Source organism: Cavia porcellus, unplaced genomic scaffold (assembly GCF_034190915.1).
Source record: "Cavia porcellus strain 051 isolate PalLab524CR breed Dunkin Hartley unplaced genomic scaffold, mCavPor4.1 scaffold_6, whole genome shotgun sequence".
Lineage (NCBI taxonomy): Eukaryota > Metazoa > Chordata > Mammalia > Rodentia > Caviidae > Cavia > Cavia porcellus.
In genome coordinates, this window is record NW_026947489.1 from 738765 (window position 1) to 763516 (window position 24752).

At 42.1% G+C, this 24752-nt stretch overlaps 1 pseudogene; it reads left to right on the top strand.

The window, feature by feature from the left end:
• The first annotated feature begins 699 nt into the window (after positions 1 to 699).
• LOC100730860 (ADP-ribosylation factor-like protein 5A) lies at positions 700 to 3198 on the top strand (annotated as a pseudogene).
• The last annotated feature ends 21554 nt before the right edge of the window (positions 3199 to 24752 follow it).

The window sequence follows — 24752 nt, forward strand, 5'->3', positions numbered from 1 at the left end:
GATGACTGGAGATATTGAATATTTTTCCATATATTTATTGTCTATTTGTACTTCTTTGAGAAGTATCTGGTTCAATTTCTTTGCCTGCTTATTCGGTTTTTGGTGTTCAGCTTCTTGTGTTCTTTACATATATTGGGTATTAATCTCCCATGAGAAAAGGAGATGTTGGCCACCATCCATTTCTACTGTCAGAACTCACACTTTCCCTAGGTATGGTCAGATACAAGGTATATTTTTAGTACATATTTGATGATAAAATGTATATGGTTAAAAAGGCAAAGATCTTCATGGCTTGAAAAATTTCTACTGGATCAGCCTGGAGAGGTGTTTTTGAAAGCAGAGTTGCGTAATGAAAGCTATGCTGCAGCTGGAAAGTCCCAGAAAGGGGCCTGGGTGGAAGGCTGGCCCAGGCAGAGGAGCAGTGTGACTGGGCCATGTGCATGCAGAGGTGAAGTGGTTGGAGGATGCTTGGGCCACACAATGAGCACATAGAATCAGCCCACCAAGGACTCTGCTTCAATTCAAAGCCTTAGAAGTCCTTTTTGACAACTGCTTAGCCCCAGTCATCTGCTTCGTGATAATAATTATAAGCATAATTAGGAGCCCACAATTATAGAATAATTAGAATATCTATTCCTTTCCTCTGTTCCTGTGCCCTCCCAAGTCTGGTTTCAGAAGCAGAAAGCTTCAGTGACAAAAACCCAGCACAAGCCAACGCAGTGAGGAACTAGGGGAGGACGGTGGCCCGCGCGGTTCGTCGCAGACAACGCGGCGGCGATGTCCGCGAGCCAGGCGAGTGCCGCGGTGGCTGCGGCGGGGCCTCGCGCGCGGCAGGGCGGCCTGGGCTTTGGCCTCCCTCCGGTTCCTTGGAAGTGGGCAGGCAGCCAGCGCGGGAGCGATAGCTGCAGAGGCGGAGGTGCCGGCGCGTCCTTCTCCCCCTCAGCCTGAGCCAGGGGAGGCCTGGCGGTCCGGGCGGCTGGAAGGGCTTCGCTGCCCGAGAATGGGAATTCTCTTCACCAGGATATGGAGACTGTTCAATCACCAGGAACACAAAGTTATCATTGTTGGGTTGGACAATGCAGGGAAAACTACCATCCTTTACCAGTTCTCCATGAATGAAGTTGTGCATACATCTCCTACAATAGGAAGTAATGTAGAACAGATAGTGGTTAATAATACGTGTTTCCTGATGTGAGATATTGGTGGCCAAGAATCTCTTCGCTCTTCCTGGAACACTTACTATACTAATACAGAGTTTGTAATAGTTGTTGTGGACAGTACAGACAGAGAGAGGATTTCTGTAACTAGAGAAGAACTCTACAAAATGTTAGCTCATGAGGACCTAAGGAAAGCTGGACTGCTGATTTTTGCTAATAAACAAGATGTTAAAGAATGCATGACTCTAGCAGAAATCTCCCAGTTCTTGAAGCTCACTTCTATTAAAGATCATCAGTGGCATATCCAGGCATGCTGTGCTCTTACTGGTGAAGGATTATGCCAAGGGCTTGAATGGATGATGTCACGACTTAAAATTAGATGATCTCTGCTGATCTCTTCTCATGGACTTTACCTGAAAGCTGCAAAAATTAATAGTTTAGATATATTTATAATAAACTGATTTAAACTTTTTCTAAAGAAGAAAAATTGAGACCACTTCTTTGAAAACAAGAATGAAGTTTCACCTTCCAATTTGCTTTCTCATTAGTTCCTTCCAAAGTATATATTAAAGCTGTGATTGATATTTTTCTCATAATGAATCCTCTCAGAACATTTTAGAGCCTGTGGTAAGTACAAAGGGAGAGGAAGACATTTTGAACTTTGAAAGAGCTTTATTGTCAGTATAACCCTCCTTAGTTGAATGTTGTTCTCTTGTTCCATTAAGTCAAAATACAAATCAGCACATACTGTTTCCAATATTTTGAAATGTAATGTTACTTACAAAAAGTATTTTGCTTAAGTCTGTGTATGTATTGTGTATAAATCTCAAGTTCAAGTTAATGGCTTTGATTCATGTTTAAGAAAAGCAAACAACAAAAATTAATAATATCCTTAGTGATTACCATATTGAGATATTTACCGGCACTGGTGTTAAAGTGCTACTTTGTACTTTTCCCCTATGTTATCTGTATTATATTAACCAACTCCTCAAATCATTGAGCTGCTCTTCAGGAAAAAAAAATGAAAAAGCTTAACATGGTATTTACCTATTTTTTGTTGCTCAGTAGCACACATGGAAACCAACTCAGTGGACTGTCAGATTTTTGGCTTGATATTACTAATGGACAGAATCGCACAATGAACATTTACCACATTATTCTTTTGTTGATTTTATGCCATTTAAATTTGCTGAATACTTTGTTAATCCATTAATCAGTTGATCATACATTGTGATTAAAACTACCCAGTGATTTCTTAATGAAAACTATTGTGTGAAGCATGTCTTTCCAGAGAAATAACATTATAAAAGTATTACTAAACAATTTAAAGTCTTAAAGTTTTAAATTGTATGTCAAGCAATGAAAGTGAATTTGAGAGTGTAAGGCATGCCTTCCAAGTACCATTGGGAAGTAACATCTCAGTTTGCAGAGCACTTTATTTTAGGAGTGGAGATGGTTTGAGATTTTGTTTCTGTAAGTTTTTCTATATATCTTCTTCCACCATATAGATGCATTGTTTCACAATTATAATGTGTAATTTTGTAAGGCTTTTGTGAATTTGAGAAATTGATTGACATGGTACGTTATTTATACTAAGTGATAGTTTGACCCAAGACACCTTTTATAATTTGCATAAGATTTTTCCGGTTTGTCTTTTACTATCTTAAAGGTATTCTGCCATAATTATCAACAAAATTAACCTGTGTTAAAAGATATTTTTGGGTACTCTATTCATGGATCTTTCACGCACTGAAATTTTGAAAATTAATTCAAAAGGCATGTTACGGAATATTCAAGGAAAGAAATAACTACTTTTGACACCAGCCTTCTAAATTTCAGTGAAATGTTTTAATAAGGAATGATAGTAAATACAAAGAGAGCATTAATGCAACTTTGAAAATTTCTCTAAATCCAAATTAGACATGACAGATCAATATTAACATTGAAGTTTTGTGTTTTATATTCATTTTAATGTTCAAATTCAGATAAAACATTTAATATTTGTTAACATACTTTTACAAAAGTAAATCTTTAAGTACTATGCTTTGTTCATATGTTCTTGTATTTTTTCACATCACTGTAAGACATAACTTGTGTATTAAAAACCAAATCTATTTTGTAAAAAAAACCAGCACAATCCCTCATCCAATGCCTGGGTCTGCCTTGGATGTTCACTGCCAACCACTCAGACCCACAGAGCCTTCAGAGACCCTGAGAGACATGAGCCCTTCTGGGAGTCTGGACATGCTTCAGGTCAAGCTGGCCTCTGGGACCACCCTGGTATCCTGCAAGTGCATGGATACCTTTGATTAGAGTCTCACCAGCATTCTAGAAACTTCTGCTGCTCTCCCTCCTCAGGTCCAATTCCTCACAGCTGGACCCAGGCTGCTTCCTTCAGGTTATTGGGCCTCCAGGTGCCAAGGGCAGTACCCTTGCTCCAAGGAGTCATAATCAGGGTAGGGCTGGCAGCCTTCAGTGGGTCTGAGGACCAGGAAGTGGGCTGGAAGCAGCCAGCTCCATCTCCTCCCCAACAGCTGTGGCCACATCCAGCTTCTCTCATTCTGCTGGCCTCAGTCCCAGCCCCCGCTGGTAGTGGGGCCTCCTGAGTGCTTCCACTTCTCTGCCAGGCAGGACCTGGATGGAGGTGCCCAGGCTTGCAGCCCCCAGCCCCAACCACCACCACCACAGCAGAGTGGGGATAAGCTAAATCAGCATCCATGAATATAGGACAGATGACTTAAGTGACACCTCACCTGTAACCCTGAACATCCCACATCACTCAGAAGGAATTAAAAGATAGGTCTACTTTGCCATGGAAAGGTCTCTCTGATACACATTAGGGGAAAGGAGACAACGCCAGTATGGAAATATGGAGGACACAGCCAGGCAGAGAACCTGGAGCTTTCCTTAGACAGAAATCCAACTGTCTGTATGTCTCTGTTTTTCTCCTTCTCTCTCTCTCAGATGCATATCAGGAATTGAACCCAGAGCTTTTGCACTGTTACATCCTTAACCTTTTATCAATTTTTAAATTTTTATTTCGCAATGGTTTCACTAAATTTCCCAGACTGAGCTTGAATTTACCATCTTGGTCTCCCAGCGTGTTGGAATTACAAGCATGCACAAACATGCCTAACTTTTTCCTCTTTTTTTGTTTGTTTATTTTGGTGGGGATACCAGGAATCAAACTCACACCTTGTGCTTGCCAGGCAGGCGCTTATGTCACTGAGCTATATCCTCCTCCCTTTCCTTTTCTTTAATGCATGTAAGAGAGCTTTATCACCAAGCCACACCCTCAACCCTTGCTGCTCTCTTTCCATTTATTGATAGGATAAATCTGAAGTACTTCCAGTGTCCTAAAAACTGACTAGAGGGGAGGAGCACAGGAAAGGGCCACGACTGCTCAGCAGAAATGCATTATTCTGCAATGAATGAAGCAAGATGACTGAGCATTTATTTATTTCTCATTCATACACAGAGTATTGAATTCAGTGTGTACTGAGCTAGTCCCCTGTCTCTTTTATTTTTTTTTATTTTTTGAGACAATCTTCCTATGTTCCCTAGATGGGGCTCAAGCTTGCAGTCCTCCTGCCTCAGGCTCCCAGAATGCTGGGATAACAAGTGTGTACTGCCACTCCCAGTAGCAGAGTAATTACAATGAAAGACAAATTAACAAGCACAGGCAATGATAAATATTTCCTCCAAATGAAAGTGTGCATGTAGAGATAAAAACATATTGAAGGGCTAAGGATTTAGCTCAGTAGCATAAGCACTTACCTGGCAAGTGCGAGGTTGTGTGTTCAATCCCTGGTACCACAAAAAACACATTGAAAAAGTCATTCTCACATTAAAAAGCAACATAATTTAAAATAGTGAAGTGCAGCCTTTCACCTATCCTAATGAACTTTAAAGTAAGAGTGTTATTGGCAGAAAGATAGGCTCATTAGCAAATGGTGCTGGGAAAACCAGCTATACACATGCTGAAGATTAAACCTAGACCTATATATCTTACCATGGATTAAACTAAAATCAATTAACAGTAATAGCACCTCAGATAAACTTCATTTCCTGATAACCTGCCTAATAAATCCCAACTAAAATAACATCTCAATCCCAATAACATCAAGGATCAACAAATGGGATCATATCAAATTACAGAGCTTCTGCACAGCAAGGGAAACAATCAACAGAGTGAAGAGACAACCTAGAGAATGAAAAAATTTTTTGCCAGCTACACCACAGAGCACTAATATCTAGAATATATTTTTTTAAAAATTCAAAAAAGGTAGACCTCCTCCAATAAAAACCAAATAAAAAATGAGCAACTAGCCAGGTATGGTGGCATATACCTGTAATCCTAGCACTCAGGTGGCTGAGGCAGGAGGATCACCAAGAGTTGAAGGCCAGCCTAGGCTACATAGCAGGACTCTGTCTCAAAACCATAAATATTAAAAATGAGTAACTGAAATGAATAAGCGCCTCTCAGAGGAAGAAACACAAAAGACCTATAAATATATAAACAAAAGTTCAGCATCACAGGCCAGTAGAGAAATGCAAATTAAAATAACACTGAGATTCCATTTTACTCCAGAAAGAAAGGAAATCATCAAGAAATAAAATAATAACAAATGCTGGTGAGACTGCAGGGAAGAAAGAACCCTCCTGCAATGGTGGTCGGAGTGTAAATTAATACATCCATTGTGCAAATCAATACAGTGATTCACTAAAAAATAAACTTAGAAATTCCATTTGACCCAGCTATTTCTATGCTAGGTATCTTCTCAAAAGATTTAAAGACATTTTATTACAGTGATACATGCACATACATGTTTATAGCAGCACAATTCATATAGCTAAACAGCAAAAGCAGCCTATGTGCCCATCAGCAGGCAATAAACAAAATGTGGTATTTGTACACAAAAGAATACTACTCTGCTATAAAGAAGGACAAATTTGAATCATTTTTAGGGAAATAGGTGATCCTTGAAAACACATTTTTTTGGTACCAAGGATTGAACTTACGACCTTGTGCTTGCCAGGCCAGTGCTTATGCCACTGAGCTAAATCCTCTGCCCAAAAGTGCATCATTAAATGAAATAAATCTGACACTCAAGCTTAAATATTGTGGCTTCTCTCCTATGGGAAAACCAAAGTATAAATAAAGAGCAAAATGAAAGGTGGCTGACAGGAAACAGGAACCCCAGGGCCATGGAGAATGCTCGGTCTGCCCTGGGAGTAGGACAGTGTAGTGTTAGGGGAAGATAAGATGTTGGAGTGTAAGACAGCTGCAGAGCTACAAGGCAAGGTTGGGGCAGTGCAGGGTCATGGCCCACAGGTGCCCACCCTGCCCTCCAGGCTCCTTCTGCCATGGCAGGTATGTCTCCTGTTCATTATAGAATCCAGAGGACACTCCTACCCAAGGCAGCCCACATCAGCCCTTCTATCAGAAGGGCCGCTGGCCCGCCCACGGCCAGGGGCAGTGTGTGAACAGTGCTGCTCTGTCCTCCTTGGTGCCCCTCCTTTTTGTACTCATTCCCCTTTGCCTCAGGTCTCTTCTCTGTCAGCAGGCCCAAAAATACCATCTGATTTTATCTGTTGACCTGTTACCTACAAGCCTCACTGTCTCCCAACCCCCAGAGCCTCTGGCTTCCCCTAGATAGAATTTTACCTTGAGCACTTGTGCTTTCCCTCCCTTGTCTGTAACCAACGATCCTGCCACAATCCCACAGCCCATGTCGACACTCAGCAATTCTCATATCCCAGTCTCTCAGAGTAACTTTCAACAGACACAGAGTTCTTTTTCTAGGGTCCACACTCCTGGCACAGTCGATGATGTTGTTTCCATGTCTAACACCCACATGTAAACCAGAAATCTAGCATCTTCTAAGAGTCTGGACACCTCTGTGAGACTTTCCAGAGCCTTTCCTTTCTCAGTCACACTCTCAGCAGAACCTCGAGGTGAATATTTCCAGGTTTTGAGTGAGGCATAAGTGGGGCCTTTCTCTCAAGCTCAAATCCATTAAAATCTTTAAGTTCAAAAATGTTCCACCTTCATCCCTTGAAGAGGTTGTCTGGGCCTCTTCAGACACTGTGTGTCTTGGCCAAGGTTGTCAGGTTCATGGAAAACCCACCTTAGGCATATCTGAGAGAGGAAGTGTCAGTGCCACCATCCCCACGTTCCCAGGCCTCTTCCTCACCTGTGTGTAAGGAGACTAGGCCCTGACAGGAACCCCAGCTGTTGATGAGCAGAGGCCCTCAGAGGCCCCTTCCCTGGACAGGGGAGTAGGTGGCCTTCCCAGCCACTCACATGCACTACCACAGGAAGAACCTGTGAGAGCCATCCTGAGGCTGGCAGTGGCAGCCTCAGAGTTCCTCTGCTGGCTAGAACATATGTTGCCCAAGACCCAGAAGGGCCAGGCCTTCCACAGATGTTGAGTTTCAGCATAGAGTGAAGCCCAAAACAGTCTAGAGGTTGTGCCCCATATGCATACTTTAAGGAATCTTTCACTGCTTGCTCTATGCTATAGACAGTTTGGTTTCTGTGGTGCTCATAGCCATCTCCAGAGCATGCCTCTTGGGGATACACAAGCACCAAGAGAAGTTAGGTGATCTCATAGTGAGGTAGAGACCCCAAGGTGGCAGAGGACCAGGTGGACCCTGCGTGCAGCTTCTACAAGGTCAGCCACAGCAGTGGGGAGACGGTCTGCTGCTTCACCCCTCATCCTGGCCAGGCCATTTGGTTTCTGGAGGTATAAGTTCTGTTGTTAGGTGTCCTACTACTAAACACGCTGTGGTATTTTTTTTGGTGCACAGAACTAGAAAATAACACAGGAGGCGATGCACAGGCTGCACACAGAGCAGGGGCTTGTTCTGGAAAGTGATGCCATGTGGAAAACCCCATCTGGCCTCAGAGATGTGGAACTTGGTTAACGATGATTTTGCAGAAACCTACACCCAATTCTAAGGCACAGTGACCTTTACCCTTTATCTGCTCAGGTCAAGGGGTACACGGTTGGTGATTGACATCCACACTCCCCCTCTGAAGCGTCCCTCTCCCTCCTTTGTGCACTTTTTTTGATTGTGAAACTTTGCTTTCTCAGCAATTATCTAGAAGAGTTAAAGCTCCTGTGAGCTCCATCAGCTCACACAATAATCTAAAACAATCACCCACCAAGCAGATGTTGCTTCCCATCTACTGATTTGAAAGTTGAAATTCTCAAGTAGTGGACCCTGTGTTAAAATGCAGATTTAAACAGGCATGGTGGCTCATGCCTGTAATCCCATGAGACAGGAGGCTAAGGCAGGAGGATCATTGTGATTTCAAGACCACAAAGTGAGTTCAAGGCCAGCCTGAATTACATAGTGGGACCCTGTCTCAAAAAGACAACAAATAAATAAATGCAGATTTAAACCAGGTGAGGTGGCATATACCTCTAATCCAAAATACTTGGGAAGCTGAGACAGGATGATTACAAATTCCAGGCCACACTGGAATTTTTTAAGACCCTATCTTAAGAAACAATAAATAAATAAGACCAAGGATGTAGTTCTGTGCTCCAGAGTTCAAGTCCCAATACGGGGAGAGGGGTGGGGATCTTTTTTGAATTCGTATTTTGCTGAGCATGGTGGCACATGCCTATAATTCCAGCACTCTGGAGGCTGAGGCAGGAGGATTGCTGCAAGTTCAAGGCCAGCCTAAGCTACATAATGAGTTCAAGGCCAGCCCAAATGACATAATAGGAACCCTATCTCAAAAAAAATAATAATAGTTGATGGCCCAGAGGGCGACTGTGGGAAGCCGCCTATGAATGGCGCCCATTTCCTGCTTCCGGGTTCTTCCCGGCCTGAACAAGCCCGCCAAATTGTCATATCTGCCCAGTTACCCGTGACGCTAGCCTATCAGCTTGTTAGGCGCGCTTCTCTGTGATTGGATACTGCTTCCCCTTATAAGAGGTTGTTCCTGCCCCCAACGGCGGAAGAGGAATCAACACCGAGGGTGGCGGACCTTGTCAGGTCCGGTTCGCTGTACGTAATAAAGTTTGAGAGCTGATCCTGCTCGAGTTTGGCCTCCTGTCTTCCGCGGCTCCGGTCAGGCGACTACCACACTTCACTCCAGCTCAGGCAGCTGAGTTGAGCCTGCACACATTGGCACCCTCCCACTGCCACCTGCACACTCTACCCCAGCTTGGGCCACTGAGCCTCACGTGCGCCCCTCAGTGCCTTCCCTCCACCGCCGGACCAGAGGAGGACTACCGCACTCCACCCTGGCTTGGGCTGCTGAGCCGAGCCTGCACACATCAGCACCCTCCCACAGCCACCAGCCCAGGGGGTAACTGCCATGGTCCATCCCAGCTCATGCCGCTGAGCCCACCTGTGCCCTAGTACGCTTCTCCCATGTACTGACCCAGAGGACCACTGCATCCACCCTGGCTCAGCCTGCTTCCCTCGGCTACCCTCCTCATCTCTTAGACCAAGCACTGCTGTGAATATTTGGCTCCCATTCTCCCTCGCAGAACCTTGAACTGCACTGGACTGGCAGTGCTGGCTTGACAGGAGACTTGGTGGCCCCTCGTCCATACAGAGAACCCCAACAGGTTGAGGTCACTATGTACCCAAAAATAGGGTAGACATCAACCACACAGTAGGACCCTAGGAGATGCACTACTGACAGTTGTGACTATTAGGATTGAATAACCAGATATTGGCCCAGAAGGTGAAAATGACAAGACGAAAAAACCAAAATGCAATCTCAAACATCTATTCCATCAGGTGCAAGAATAGGCAACAGCGAAATAGAGGACTTCTAAAGTCATACACCAGAAATCTCTGAAAAGATAGCAAATGAAGTAAAAAAAAAAAAATCCATGAGGCCATAGAGGAAATCAATTTAGAAGTAATGCCTTACGTAAAGACAGAACAACCTTAGTAAAGGATTTGATCAACATAGCTAGGGAAAAAGACATTAAAAAAAAAACCACAGGAGCATGGGAAGTTGATTGAAATTTTAAATAAACAATGTAGAAAACAAGCAGAATCCATGAAACAAATTCAAAGAGATATCCAAGAAACAAAACAATTCTATTGAAAGCTGGCAGTACCATTTAAATGAAGCTGAGGACAGAATTTCACACCTTGAGGACAGGATTGCAGATAGCAACTATGAAAGGATAGGACTTATAAAAACAACAAAGCAGCATGAAATGACAATCCAGCAGCTTCAAGATGATGCCAAAAAAAATAATGTAAGATTAATAGGCATCCGTGAGGATGCAGGAGACAATGCAAAGAACATAACTAAGCTATTCACAGAAGTCATAGCAGAAAATTTCCCAAACTTGGGGAAAGTCTGATATACAAATAATTGAGGCATACAAAACACCAAACAGTCATAACCAACATAGATCTATACCCAGACATACAATAATTAAGATCAAAGACATACAGCATAAAAACAGAATACTAAAAGCTGTTAGAGAAAAGACACAGCTCACCTATCAAGGAAAGTCTATTAGAATCATGGCAGACTTCTCAGCACAAACCTTCAGGTTAAGACAAGCTTGGAGTGAAGTATTTCAAGTCCTAAAAGAAAACAACTTTCAACCCAGACTGATGTATGCAGCAAAACTGTCTTTCAAATTTAATGGAGGAACAAGACACTTCCATGACAAAGAACAACTGAAGAAATTCATATCTACCAAACCAACCCTAGAAATAGTATTGAAAGACATGCTAGAAAGACATAAAAATGACCATAATCTCAAGAACAACAACAGAAAGAAACCACCAGCCAGGACAAGAAATTAAACAAGGGAGGAAAGCAGGAAACCAACAACAGGAACACAAAATGGCAAAGTCAAGCCAGTACATATCAGTGATATCCATAAATGTAAATGGGCTCAATTTACCTGTCAAAAGAAACAGATTGACAGAATGAATCAAGAAACAGGACCCCACAATATGCTGTATTCAAGAAACACATCTGACTCAAAAAGAAAGTCATCGACTAAAAGTCAAAGGATAGAAAACAATATTCCATGCAACAAGAACCCAGAAAAAGCAGGGGTAGCTATTGTGTTTGCAGACAAAATGGACTTCAAACCTAAAATGATTAAAAGAGATAAAGAAGGCCACTATCTACTTGTAAGTGGAAAACTACAAGAGGAAGAACTAACAATTATAAATATATATGCACCAAATACAGGAGCACCCAACTATATAAGACAAACACTAATGGACATGAAAGACCAAATTCATAAGAACACAGTTGTAATAGGAGACCTTAACACTCCACTGTCACAAAGAGACAGATCAACTAGACAAAAAGTCAGCAAAGAAATAACAGAACTGAATCACACCTGTGAACAAATGGACTTAGTGGATGTTTACAGAGTGTTCCACTAAACCACATCAAAATATATATTCTTCTCAGCTGCACATGGGACAGTCTCCAAAATACATCACATATTATCTGATAAAACATTCTTAAGTAAATGCAAAGGGAGTGAAATTATCCCATTAGTAATATCTGACCATAATGCACTAAAATTGAAAATCAATGGCAAAAAACTGCAAAACCTGAATAAATACATGGTAATTAAATAACAACCTTCTGAACAACCAGTGGGTTACAGATGAAATCAAAGAAGAAATAAACAATACCTACAATACAATGAAAATGCAGACACAACATACTGTAATCTATGGGATGCAACAAAGGCAGCCCTAAGAGGAAGATATATAGCAATAAATATTCACATCAAGAAAATGTAATGAGCACAAATAAATAATTATTTAATTGAGATGTAATACTACATCTCAAGCTTCTACAAAAGGAACAGCAAGTCAAACTCAAAGCTCATCGAAGAGAGGAAATCGTAAAGATTAGAGCACAAATCAATGCAATTGAAGCCAAAAAAAATACAAAGAATTAATGAATCAAAGAGCTAGTTTTTTGAGAGAATAAACAAAATTGATAAACCTCTAGCCAATCTTATCAAGAAAAAGAAAGAAAAAACTCAAATCCATGCAATAAGCACTGAAAAGAAAGAAATTACTACAGATCCCATGAAAATTCAAAAGATCATGAATACCTACTTTGAAAATCTCTACTCATATAGGGTGGAAAACACAGAGGAAATGGACAGATTTCTAGAAACATATGAACTACCAAAGGTCAATCAAGAAGATATAAAAATTTTGAATAATGCAATATATCAGCTACTGAAATTGAAAAAATGATTAAAAACTTACCAACAAAGAAAAGCTCAGATCCTAATGGATGCATCACTGAATTCTATAAGAAATTTAGAGATTTAATGTCAATACTCCTTAAGCTCTTCAGTGAAATCATTCTTGGAGAGAAGTATCACTCTGATACCAAAACCAGAGAAAGACCCAACCGAAAAGGAGGACTATAGACCAATCTCACTAATGAGCATTGATGTAAAGATTCACAATAAAATATTGGCAAAAAGAATGCAGCAATTCATCAAGAAGATTATGCATTACGACCAAGTGGGATTTATTCCAGGAATGTAGGGATGGCTCAACATACGCAAATCAATAGATATAATATACCACATCGACAGAGCCAAAAATAAAAATCACATGATCATGTCAATAGATGGAGAACAAGCTTTTGATAAAGTCCAATATCTGTTCATGATAAAAACCCTACAGAAACTTAGAATACACTGTATGTACCTCAATCTCATAAAGGCCATTTATGACACATCAACAGCCAACATTATACTAAATGGACAAAAACTTCTCTCTAAAATAAGGAACAAGACAAGGATGTCCACTATCATCACTTCTATTCAATATATTTCTAAAGATATTAGCCAGAGCAATGAAGAGGGAGAAATAAAAGAAATACAAATAAGAAAAGAAAAAGTTAAATTATCATTATTTGCAGATGACATGATACTCTACATAAAAGACTCCAAAAACTCCATTAAAAGACTACTAGAGGTAATAAATTCAGTGGTGTAGCTGGATAAAAAATAAACACTCAAAAATCAGTAGCATTCCTGTACACAAAAACTCACTGAGAGAGAAATTATGGAATATTGCCATTCACAATAGCATCTAAAAAAATCAGAGACTTAGGAATCAACCTAACCAAGAATGTGAAAGACCTATATGCTGAACAGTATGCTACTCTTAAAAAGGACATTAAAGAAGATATTAGAAAATGGAAGGATATTCCTTGCTCTTGGTTAGGAAGAACCAACATTGTGAAAATGGTCATACTCCCAAAACTGTTATACGGATTCAATGAAATCCCAATCAAAATACCATTAACATACCTTACAGATCTAGAGAAAATATTCCTAAAATTCATTTGGAAACAGAAGAAACCTAGAATAGCAAAAGCGATGCTGGGCAACAAGGGCCAGACAGGAGGCACCTCAGTTCTCAACCTGAAACTATACTACAAAGCCACAGTAATAAAATCAGCCACAGTAATAAAAGAAATAGACCTGAGGATCAAGGGAACAGATTAGAAGATATAAACACTGCTACAAAGACACTCAGCCACCTGATATTTGACAAAGGGGCTAACCATGTTCACTGGAAAAAAGATAGCCTCTTTAATAAATGGTATTGGAAAAATTGGCTTTCCACATGCCGTAGACCGAAAATAGACCCATGCCTATCACCCTACACTAAAGTCAAAATGGATCAAAGATCTAAACATTAAAACAGAAACACTAAATCTACTGGAGGACAAGATAGGTAGAAATCTTGGGGACTTAGGGGTAGGCAGAGAATTCATGAATAAAATGCAAACCACAAGGGAAATATTTCAAAGAATCAACAACTGGAATCTCATATTACAAAAAGTTTCTGCACTTCAAAAGAAATCACCAACAAAGTGAAAAAGAAAACCCACAGAATGGGAAAGAATTTTAGCCAACAATCCCTCAGACAAAGGACTTATATCCAGAACATATAAAGAACTGAAAAACATCAAACTCCCCAAATTTAAAAATCCTCCCCAAAAAATGGGCATCGGAGATGAACATATAGTTCTCTGATGAAGATATACAAATGACAAATAAATACAGGAAGAAATGTTTACCATCACTAGCAATTCAAGAAATGCAAATTAAAACAGCATTGAGATTTCATCTCACCCTGGAAAGAATGGCTGCCATCAAAAAAACAAGTGATAACAAATGTTGGCGAGAATGTGGGGAGAAAGGAACATTGCTCCACAGTTGGTGAGAGTGGAGACTGGTGCAACCACTGTGGAAATCAGTATGGAGAGGCCTCAAAAAACTGGGATCAGAGATCCCATTCAATCCAGCTATTCCCCTCCTGGGTATCTTCCCAGAAAAATTGAAAAGGTCATGTCACAGAGATATATGTGCACCCATGTTCATAACAGCATAATTTGTGATAGCTAAATCTTGGAAATAACCAAATTGCCCATCAACTGCAGAGTGGATGATTTCTATGCAATGGAATACTACTCAGCTATAAAAAGGATGATCTTGAGGCCTTTATAGGTTAATGGAGACAACTTGAGAATATCCTCATTAGTGAAATAAACTAGACTTACATTAGTAAATATCACATTGTCTCTCTAATGTAAAAAAAATAATAAAAACTAATGGAATAATGGGATCAAAAAACTATAATAGATATTGTGGAAGTGAAAGGGAAGGAAAGTGCTCTAAAGGGTATAACGGCATTTATGGTCTGTACGATAGATGACCATGTTACTGAATTTCTGTTGGGTCATTGAACAGAGGGGTTTCCACTTTCAATGTTTGAGTGTCTAGCACTTTTTATGCTTTGATTTTATGACTTTGGCAACTATTTTTAAGATGACAATGGGTAATGTACCAACTAGCGATTTTATGATGTTAATTTTTTAAATTTGACATTGTTCTACCTTTTTTTACTGTTGTTCTATTTTTTAAAATTTTCCTTCTTTGAAAAAAACAATGCAATAAAACAACCATGGTTAAATTTGTTTCATTCTGTTTTGAAAACCTATATTGTTATTGTTTGGGGTTTGTTGTTTACCTCTGCTTTTCGTTTTTCTTTTCTGACATTTTAAAAATAAAAAATAAATAGTAATAACATCCATATTTTTAGTATAGCAAGCTGTCACTGAACATCACATCTATTAAGAGCTCACGTTGCATAGGCTCTGAAGTTAGTAGTTATGATATTTTATCTTAACAAAACTACAAAAGGTATTGTCTGTACTTAACAGATAAGGAGTCAGGAATCCAGAATGTCGCAGAAGCCTGTTTTAGACAGTTACAATGGAAAGTCTGTTATAAAGGTGAGTGTTGTTGACCAGGAACTTCCCTACTGAGTGGCTTCATATCTACCCAACACATTTCTTAGGGACAATTTTTAACTTCTCAACTCCATAGACAGGAAAATGGAAATCTCGAACAATGTGCTACAGGTAGAAAAATTCTACATCAATAAAGCTCTATTGTGACTTATCCAAAGAATAGGTCTATTCATGTTGTGGCACCTTCCAATTTGCATGCTTTCTATGGCTGAATGATGTTCCATTATATATATATACCACATTTTGCTGATCCTTTTTCTCTTAGTAGAGTTGTTTCCAGTTGGGTGATCAATGCTGCAATGAGACTGATGCACAAACACCAGTTTCAGTCAGAGGTTTTTCAAGTGGCTTTGCGCTATTTTGTTTTGTTATGCTTGACACAATCTCTCTAAGTTACCCAGGCTGGGCTAGAGCCCTCAATCCTCCTGCTGCAGCCTCCCCTGTGACTAGGGTTACAGGCATTTGACACTACATTCAGGTTTCACATGGTTCTATGGAAACTTATTTGCTTTCTTTGTAACGTGAGTGACTCAGTGACTTGAAGGTCTGAGGACTGAGCCCAAAGGACTAACGCTGGTGTGCTGGTGGCCTGCTTCCCAAAAGTCAGGGCTGCTCATGCCCATGCCTGGGCAGTGTGTGCGGCAGCTCTCCTGGACCAGGGCTCAGCTGGGCCAACCCCACTCCAGCTACACCCAAGAGACCAGAAGACAGCTGTTGGGGAGGCCACATTTCATCTGAAGTCAGGCGGCCAGGGTCTCACTGTGAATTCGCTGATGACTGTGACATCTCTGGATCGGGTCAGACCACCCTGCAGGGAACATCTTGGTGGAGAGATATGGGTGCCCAGACCTCCTGATCCCCAGCAGGCCTGTGAAGGCAGGAAGTCAGGGAGGCCTGTCCCCTCCCACAGCTACCCTGGAAGGGTCAGTCCCGGACTTGCAGTCTGCTGCAGAGGCAGCCAGTAGGTTACAGCTAACCCATGGACAGGTTCCATTCAGCTAATGTGGTATTAGCTTTTAAAAAAGTTTACTAAGATTTACAATTCAAGACTTTTTTTTAACTTAAAATCCAGATTTCTGGTTCCTTCCTAAACAGATTCAGAAGACTCAGTGGCCTGGCCCTCTGTCTTCCAGTCCAGTCTATGACAGAGCTATATTCCTATAGAAATAATTGGCAAATGTTTTAAAATTCCCCAAAATGAAAAGTCACGTTCAAGAACTCACCTTGTATTATGTTTTTACATTATCTATTATGTCCACCCTTTTGACTTGACCAATTCTGTTCTGTTATGTCACATTTGGTTTTACTCTCTTCCAAAAAAGTAGTAAGAACCGTGGGACCATCAAAACCCAAAATGTGTAATAGTCATTATACAAAAGAGAGGAAAAGAAAGTGCTCTAAACTATATAACTGCATGTATATTTAAGTGTATAAGATAGAAAATGATATCACAGAGTTTTATTGGATCATTGAACAGAACTGTTTGCAGTATCATTATTGGAATGTCCACTTTACAAGCTTTAATTTTGTGACTTGAACAATTATAATTAACTAGTGATTTCCTACTGTTCATTTTTTTTCTGTAAATCTGTATAACTTGTATCCTTTCTTTGCTTTTTTTTTTTTTTTTTTTTTTTTTTTTTTTTTTTTTCTTTTCTCCTTAAATAAAATTAAAAACAAAAAACAAAGAACTCTTCAGCTGGCAGGGCCTATCGTAGGCGTGTCAGCGCTGTGCAAAAGGCTCCATCCACGTCGCTTCCAACAGCTGAGGTGCACCACGCTCAGGAAGCACCCGCGACGTGGTCCGAGCCAGGGCGAGCGAGGCTTTGGACCCGCCCACGGCCACGCGCGGAGCCGGCTGTGCCGCGGGGCAGCCGCGAGGTGCAGGACCAGGCACTAGGGCAGCCGAAGGGCGTCCGAGGTGGAGCCGGCGTAGCGCCTGGGCGGCCCGATGCTGCGCCTGCCGGAGCTGGGGAGGACGCCGAGGCCGTGCTGCAGCCCGCAGGGGCCTGTGTCCTCCTCTGTCGGCTTCCTCAGGGCTGCACAGAGGGGCGCAGCCCTGCGGGGTCCCCGGGCAGTAGTCTGCTGCAGCGTGCGTGTGTCGGTGAAGGGGCTCCGAACCGGAAAGGGAATGCCTGGCACCGCCGAGGGAGAGGGCAGAGCCGGGTCCGCACAGGGCCGGCGGGGGAGTGTCCTGCTGCAGGGTTTACCTGCCCCCAGGACACCCGGACGCTGAGACTCTGGACATTTGGCCTTTCTCCCAAATGAAGTAGTGTATTTTATCATGAAAGATACTGCCAACGTACCAAAAAAGCAGACTTTTATCTTATAAACCAAATACTTGAGACATAACTAAACTAAACTCTTCTGATAACATTTTGGCATTTACACCTTCCTTTTAAAATAATAGATGTACCCCAGTGTGGCGGTGCAGACCTGAATTCTCGTCTACTTGGAAGAATGAAGTGGTGGGATTACTTTAGCTCGCGAATTTGAGGACAGCCTGGGCAAGACAGCAAAACACCAGCTAAAAGAAAAGAGATGTGGGGCTGGGGATTTAGCTCAGCGCATAAGCACCTGCCTTGCAAGCAGGCAGTCGTGAGTTCGATCCCTGGTACCGATAAAAAGGAAAAAGACAAAAAAAAAAAAAAAAAGAAAAAGAAAAAAGAAAACAGATACAATTTACTTAATACACAGAATTAGCCCTTGTACACTGTACAGTTCAGTACAGGTATGTCATGCAAACACACACAGTAGTCACAACTATCTAATATTAGAGCATTTATTCATTCTTCTCCCAGCCCCTGGCAATCAATCTACCTTATGTCTTTGTAGATTTGCCTATTTCAAACACTTCATATATATTGAATCATACAATTTGCAAAAGGATCATCAGTGCTACAGCATGCATTCCTACTTCAGTCCTTTTATAACTGAATATATTCCATCATATAGAGCAGGACATATTATTCATCGGTTGATGGATGTTTGATTTCCACTTTTTAGCAATTATAAATAATGCTGCTGTGAATACCATGGACACCTGTTATAGGGATGTGTTTTCCTTCTCTTGTGTGTATGCCTGATCATGGAGTTATGGGATCTTGCAATAACTCTGCACAACAGTCTTAGGAGTTTTCAGACTGTTTCTATTTCCACTGTCTGACCTTCCCACAGTAGTAGCTGAGGGTTCTAATCTCTGCTTCCTCAGCAACACTTGCTGTTGTCTGCCATCTGGAGTGCAGCTCACCTTGCCAATGTAGCAGCAGTGTGACCTCTCTGTACCTTTTGGGCTGCTGCCTTATCCCACCTAGTCAATGTCCTTGGCTGTCCTCTCCCCAACAGTCAAACCTTACGTGAGTTCAATCCCATCTGCTTGGTGTGAATGGGATAATTGAAGCAGAATATATGACACAGAGCCCCTCACTTAGTGGGCACTCATCATGGTTGAAAGCAAGTCTTTGTCTAGCCAAGCTCACAGATTGGTGGAAAAGCCAAGTGTAGAGAGCCCTTTCCTATCTTCATCAAGGTCAGGGAAGCTTACATTTGTAATCCCACAGAAACATTCTTGGAATTCTAGCGAGTTAATCCCAATCTACTACTTCCAGTGCAACCATGGTGAGAATAAAGACACTAAGGCATATTTATAATTATGGGGAGCCAAGGGGTCTTGAGTCTGGCCAAGATGCAGGTTTATCAGAACAAAGGCCTCGACCCAAGGCCTAACCTGGATTTTATTAATTTTATTAAAAGGGAGTGGCTTGAGGATGAGTAACTGTGAGAATGGCAGGAATTATGTGAGTACTGTGGGCTGGCCTAGCTAGGAGGCTTGAAAGCATTTCTACAACATGCAGAGAGAAGGATAGGCAGAAAGATCAATATGCATAACACAACTGAGGTAGCATTAAGGTTTTGGGGGCCTTGCTTCAGCTCTGAAGTGCAACTTTTCTGCCCTGGAAAGTCATCGCCTCTTATCATGAAAGCTGACAGCCCTGAAGTGGTGATTTTTCATCCTGGCCCTACTCAGTCATGTTTTGGGAGTCACAGGGCAGGAAAACAGCAACTGTCCCCTAGCTTCAAAGATTACACGCCAACACCTCAACCAGCCCTATATACATTGCTTAGAGCCAGCCAAAGGGAAAAGGAAATGGCCTCGCCAGCTCTGTACATATCAGTACATGGAGATGGGGCCAGGTTTAGCTGAAGTGGATGTAAATGCTCTTTGTTCAAGGAGAGTTGGCTAGGTGGTCCTCCACAGCCAAGGACTCCAAGTCCCAGACAGCATGTAGCTATTACCCATTTCTCTGAACTCTATGTTCCCAGGAGAGAAGCAGGTGGGTTTAAATGAGTGGCTTGGCAGGGTTCTGGACTTAGGCAGTCTTTGGCTGCAACCTTTAGTGATTACTTTCTGTACCACCCACAGAAAAGGGACAAGACTGAAACAGAAGAGAGTACAATTAGCTGTGAGTGCACAGGAAGAGCATCTTGGTTGGCACAGAGGTCCTTCAGGAAGAGGAGCTTCCTAGGTAAGGTCTTCCGCAAGGCTCTTAGGAGAAAGAGTAGGGTGTAAGGTAGAAGTGCACGTGGCCTCCTGGAGGCTCAAAAGTTTAGAGCAAAAGCTTCCACCCAGGTCTTTCTAGCAGCTCAGTGTAGCTAGAACATCCAGAGCAGTTGAGTAGGTACCCACAAGACCAAGAAGGTAGGCTGAAGCTAGACAGGAGACACCTAGTAGGTCTCAACAAAGATTTTCAGCTTTGGATGTCATCCAAAGCCTGAGGCAGTGGACAGGCTCAAGTTTCAGGAAAAATAACAGAAAGATCACTCTTGCAGATCTCTAAGGAAACTTGGTTAGCCAAGCAAGTGCCTAGGGAAGAGGGAGAGCACAAGTCTCCCTGAGTCTCATCACAGTCACATCCATAGTGACACTGGAGACAGCACAGTTCATTGATGTTGCTACACACTGAAATTTCAAGTCTTTGTGTTTCGGGATGATGTGAGAAGGTTTGAGAATTGGACAATGCTGGGGTGAGATGGGAGAGGTCAAGACCCCTATGCTCCTCCCCCAGGGCTACCTTGGCTAATATCCAGAAGAAGTAGATGGGAAGAAGGGCTTTGCTGCTTGTGTCATCCACAGGGACTCTAAGGAAGGCAGTAGCGGCTTTGTCCAGCATCCAAGGCCACCACCAATTCTGGTGCTTCAGGGCAGGGAGGCCCCTGGTACTGTCTGGAAGCCCTACCACCTGCCCTCTGCCACCTCCCCCACTCCATGCTGTGCACATGAAGAAACAGAGGCTTGCATTATGGCAGCGACTCACACAGCATTACAATTCCAAAGGAACTTTCTCAAAAACTTAAAAAGTGGAATTACCAAATTACCTAGCAATTCCACTTCTAAGTATATACCCAAAATAATTAAAAGTAGGGACTTGAATTGGTATTTGCAAACCCAGGTTAATGGCAGTGCTATTCACAATAGCAGAAAGATGAACCCTCGGTGAGCCTCCTGCCTCAGCTTCCAAGTGCTGGGATTACAGGTGTGCCACAACCAGGGGGACTGGCATTTTTGATGTCTAGTATTCAAATCTGATTATTTTCCATCAAAGTCTTATTTTCAGGGAAACATGGTGATAAAACTATTCTGAACAAGATGTTAGCTCTTTTTGATCTTGGTTTGATTTAAATAACTTAACTTTAAGGATAAGCCTAATTGGTGATCATATTTCAAAGTTTAATTTTCTCTCCCCCCGCCCCAGACAGGGTCTCACTATGCAATTCAGGCTGGCCTCCGACTCACAGGAATCCTACTGTGAGCCTCCTGAGAGCTGGAATTACAGGCATGCACTTCCACAGCCAGCTCATTTCCAGGTGACCACCAAATCTCTTTATCCATGCAGTAATAAACTGTATCACAGCGCTGTGCACCAACCTGTTGCACCTATTTCAAAAAAAAGTAGCGGCTGGGGCTTTCATTGATGAGGGGAGCAGGACCTTCTGGAGCTGCTTGCGAGCTCGGCGCTGGAACACTCCCTGCCTCTGCTGCAGGGCGGGCTCGGGACGCCCAGGACCGCAGGAACCCTCAGGATCGCGCAGACCCCCAGACCACAAAGACCTAGGCTCGCAGCAGGCGGAGCTCCTTTCACTCTGCGGGTCCAGTCTCAGTTCGCAGTTCGCTTCACCGCTGCAGAACCTTGGAGATGCTGATCACTAGAGGGCCGCTTGTGCGTTTTTATTGACAAAAATTTGGGCGCAGGGAGAAAGGAATGAAATACAGTTTGGGGCGTCGTGAAAACTTTATCAAGAGAAGGTTATGATGGTCTGGGGATTTAGCTCAGCGGTATAAGCACCTGCGTTGCAAGCAGGTGGTTATGAGTTGGATCCCCGGTTCCGATTAAAAAAAAGAGAGAGAGAAGGCTATAAAAGTTTGGATGAACACCGAAGTCCTCTCCTCCTTTTCGAAGAGCTTAGGAAAAAATGCAAAGCTCAGTCACCGGCAGCCTCAGTTGTTAGACCCGGGGAACTTTTTTTCTTTCTTTTTTTTTTTTTTTTTAATTTTTATTTGAAAGTATACAACAGAACAAGTCAGAATAAAGCCAACTAATATCGTACAGTGAAATTGGTACAGAACTTCACAGCAGGTTACCGGGATAACAGTAATAGGTATCACAGTATATTTTGTTATCTTTGTAATAGTTCTTTCAATCCCGTATATCAAAATGAAATGAAATATAGAACACTATAGAACTTATCAAAACAGAATATTGAATAGAGTAGTATTATTAATCAGAAAAGAGCAAAACAGTAATAAAAATATTTGCCTTCAAAGAAATGGTAAAAGGAAGTCCCCCTTATTTGCTATGGTCAACCTCCCAGGAGATGCTCAGATTTCTGGTTCCCATTTGCTAATGGGGGGGGGAGCAGGAGGATAGGGGAAGTGGGATATTTGACTCTAGGCCATGTAGCGGTAGGTTCACTATTGCTTATCAGGGAGGCAGGATGGTTATTTGTTTTCACAGCGTCCTCAGTTCCAACATGGCGTGGATCTCAGGAGACACTGCTAGTTCCCCCCTCCCCCCCACCAAGGGCTGCAGTCTGCCACCCTGCCTCCGCTTACAGGGAGAGGAGGTGCTGGCTTGGCTTCTCAGGGTCCTAAGTTCCAACATGGCATGGATCTCAGGAGACATTGCTAGTTCCGACCCGGGAACTTTTAATTCCAGGATTTGAGTTCCTCACTCCTAAGTGTCTTAGTTCCGGATGCTTCCTCATACAAACAGTAGTAGTACTCAATCGGTTAAAATTGGGGGCTGGGGAAAAAAAAGGGGGCGGGGGGGGCTGGGGAAAAAAATCAAGAACAAACTAAATTTCACTTTGTAAATACAATTGAAGACTAACTCTTGGAGTGGGCTGCTCGAAATGAAGCCAGAGGCCCCCAGTTAGGGAATAAGACTTGAACACTAATGAAATCGTGGGTTCACTAATGAAATCGTGGGTTCATAAAGGCTGACCAGAGACAGCTCAGAGACAGCCCCACGTGTGTCCCTGAAGCCAGCAGCTCTGTTCCTGTTGTGCCCCACTGTGATAGTGTAGCAACCACCAGTCAGGCAGGGAACTCTTGGGAACAGATGCTTACTTAGGACTTGTTGATGATTTAAACTGTATATTTTCTTCATCACTCAAAGCAAACTGTTTCCCTTTATTTCATGTTTTCCTAGAAGAACTGCAATTTTTAAGTAGCCGGGCGTGGTGATTTATGCCTGTAATCCCAGCACTTGAGAGGCTGAGGCAGGAGGATCCTTGCAAGTTTGAGACTAGCCTCAGCTACAAAGTGAACTCAAGGCCAGCCTGAGCTGCATAGAGAGAGACCCTGTCTCAAAAAGACCAAAAAAAAAAAAAAATTGCAATTTCTTTGAGTAAAACTTTGCTTTTATGTTGACAGCTACAAATTCTTCCCTTGTTTTTAATACGTTCTCATTCCCCACAAATTCTCATAGTACCCAGTTAGCATTAGATCTGATCTTACCATCAATTTAAAAGACAATGTCAGACTTTAAAAGAAAAATCACTACATGGGCAACTTTAGCACCCAATCCCCAAAATACCTTCATTCATACAGAAAAGGGGATGGCAGATGGGGTGGGACTTTTCCAGAAAAAAAAATCAGGTCATGTCGAAGCCTTGAGTCCCAACTCTGAGAGCACACTGACCCAGAACTGCCTCCTTGCAGGTGCTCCTGACTAGTCCCCGTGAGGCCGCGCTAAGCACTAAGGCTCCTCATCCAATGAACACTTTTCCTTAGAGAAGAGGGGAAATCTCAACAGAGACACCCAGACATACACACTGGGACACACGAGTGATGCTCTGTGACAATCACAGCAGACACTGGGACACGTTTCTATCAGAGTTAAGGAGTGTCCGAGGATTGTCAAGAAACCGAGGAGCAGGAGCAGGAGCAGAAGCCTGGGACACATTCTTCCTCCTAAAAACCAACTCTACCAGCATTTTATCTGGGATTGCTAGCCCTAGGACTGTGACACAGACAGCTTCTATTACACTCTATTAAGTAACTATCATCTTCATTCTCAAAACCCTAACCCTAACCCTCTATTAAAAGACATTGTTTTGATTTGCTTCTAACTTTAGGACCAGTGGAGTAGTTAGGTTCACGAGCTCCTTCAGCAGTCAGATTTTGCTGGGTGTGGCGCACACCTGTAATCTTAGTATCGGGAGGCAGAAGTAAGAGGATCACTGTCACTGAGGCCAGTCTGAATTTATCTGGAATTTATATGTACTTTTCATGGGGGAAAGAAGGAGGGGTACCAATGGAATCAGACTGGGCACATGTTAATAATTGTAAATACAGAGTTAATAACTATACAGTTAATAACTGCAAAACCAGATACAGATTTCACTATGTAGCTGTGTATATTTAAAATTTTTCCATAACATTAGATACCACTGATTATGCAAAAACTAAAGTGGTCTAATCACCTTGGCCCAGCTATTATGCTTATCACCAATATTTGACCAAGCAGATATCACATTCTTTAGTAGGAGATAAGGTGAAAAGGTATAGTTGGAACATCCAACCTAGATCTAGTCATGTCTTTAGAACTAACTTTGTATTTACAGAAAAGAAAAGGGAAAGAAAATTCAATTGAGTAGACAACCAGACAAATCCAGAACAGCAGATATTTAAAAAGGCTCAGGCTCTTCAGGAAAAAAAAAAAATGTTGAGAACAAATACTGAAGCTGTTGCTGATCTAGGGTGCATGTAA